Raw genomic sequence first — 2,182 nt, forward strand, 5'->3', positions numbered from 1 at the left:
CCAGGAATGTAGAAGCGATGTTAGAGGCCCTCTACAACGTGAAATTTCTACAACCAAACTCTACATCATAAGCGGCGAACGAGGGCACGGTCGCTCTCCGGCATTAGGCGCGTTGCACTGGTGCCAGTGCTGCCCTGGCCTTCTGTCTGCCCGCCCAATGGGTGGCAGGTGCCTCTGCTGCTGTGGCATGCCCCACGGCTGCGACTGGCCGGCGCCTCGGCGCGTCAGCTCGGCTCGGCGTAGCGATCGTGGCCAGCGCAACTCGCTTAGACTCAACGCTCAGCCAGGAGCTCCCGCACGCGCTGGCGCGAGTCATGGCGCATGCAACGCGCAGCAATGCTCGCCTCGCCTCGCGCAAATGCGACCGTCCTCGCAGCCGAGAGTCCACCGCCTGCTAAAGAAGCACAGCGATGAATGCGGCACCGGCGACGCATGGCAGGCTGGTCATGACGCAGTCATTAGGGTGTTGTGTGCCGTCAGAGTGACTCTGAGTGTGTGTCAGGGATATAGTCAGGGCTGTCCATCAGAGCTCCAGCAAGCTCGGAGACACCCCACTAGTGCGGCTCGACCTCTTTGAGTCACTGCCTTCCCGGCGGGTTTGCTGTAGAGCCTCTACAACAAACTCTACGGCAAAATCGCGCTCTACAGTGCTCTATACATCTACATCGCTCTGTCCCGCGCCGGATGTAGAGCTCTATACAGCTCTACAGCGCTCTACAGCTCTACAGCTCTACAGCGCTCTACACTCTACATCCTCTACACCCTCCCTCACTCAGGTGTCATGAAGCATGAATGATAGATAGACATAGCAAGCACATGAACCATCGAAGGGTCTGTCCAAAAAGAACTCTCGGCGGGCCGCGCGCCCCGCCCCTAGCCCCGCCCGAGTTTGAAAAGGGCGACGGACGCTTGCGTCCTAGCCTCCAACAACGCCTCCCCGGCGCAGAGGGCCCCCCGGAGGGATGCTCAACCGCTCCACGCCACGCCGCTTCCCGGTTATCTTTTATTTTCAGACAATTCCGCGAAAAACTTCGGTGTCGGTGTTTCCGTTTGATACGGCGTGTGGTGGCTCACTGCCTTCTCGTGTCCAATCGTCCCAGTCCTCTCCGTTCTCCAATTCTCCTCCTTGCCTCGCGCGCCTCTTTTGCGGCCTCGTCCCTAGCCGCCTTGCACGCCCTGCATCCCCAAAACGCACTCCTCGTGGCGGGGCCCCTCATTCCCCGTTTGTTTTCCCCCTCTAGAATGCGCCTGTGGTGTGCCCCATGTGGCACCCCGACCTGTTGTCTCACCCTGGCCCCCAAGATCGTTTTGGTCGTCACATTGTGATCCCCGACGTCGTCAAATGTCGCTCGCCTGTCCTTCCCCCCGTTCTCGTCTGGTAATCTCATCTTATTATCCCATCGATGCTTGAGGCTGGCTACTGCCACTTGTTCTTCGCTCCACAGCCGTCCCGCCACCCCTGCCGTGTGCGATCCCGGCCTCACCGTCTTTCGATATTGCTCGCACACCCACTTGTGTGCGCTCTGACACATGTGCCCATACGTCCGTCGGTCCACTATCTCCCTCTTCTCTGTGTCCTCTGCCGCCTCCCTTCGCGCCGTGTACATGCATGGCCGAGTTCGCACCGCGTCCCGCACCACTTTTGAGGCGTCCTCTGTGTCGTTATTTCCGAGGTATGCTGCTGTCGCCACCGCGTCGGCGTATGCGTTGCAGGCTTTTCCCACGTGTGTGCTGGCACCCACATGAAGACCACCGCCTTTAGCTTCGATCTATAGGAAGCAATCGCCTCTAGGAGACCGCCTCTCTCCCAGTCCCTCAGGCCTTCTGGCATCCCTTTGCGGTGTGCGCGCACTTGCAGCACTGCGGCGGGATTTTTCTCTGATCACGGCGTGTGCTCCAGCCCTTTTCCTGTCCTTCGCACGACATGTCGATTGAACTCTTGCAGCGCGGTGACCTCGGGTACGACACCGCCCTCTCCAGCCTCGGCAAGCTCACCGCCGAGACGCAGGCGCGTGTGTCGCGTCGTCGCCCCTGGCGGCCGCCTGGCAGAGCGTCGGCCCGCGCTTCACGACACCGCCGCGCCTGTATTCAGGTGCAAGAGTCGCGGATGACCCTCGAGGAGAAGCGCGCTGATCTGCTCGAGGCGAAGGCTGCGCAGCTCGAGTCGGAAGTGCTCAAGCTG

The sequence above is a fragment of the Emiliania huxleyi genome (assembly GCF_000372725.1).
Source record: "Emiliania huxleyi CCMP1516 unplaced genomic scaffold EMIHUscaffold_326, whole genome shotgun sequence".
In the NCBI taxonomy this organism is placed as follows: domain Eukaryota; phylum Haptophyta; order Isochrysidales; family Noelaerhabdaceae; genus Emiliania; species Emiliania huxleyi.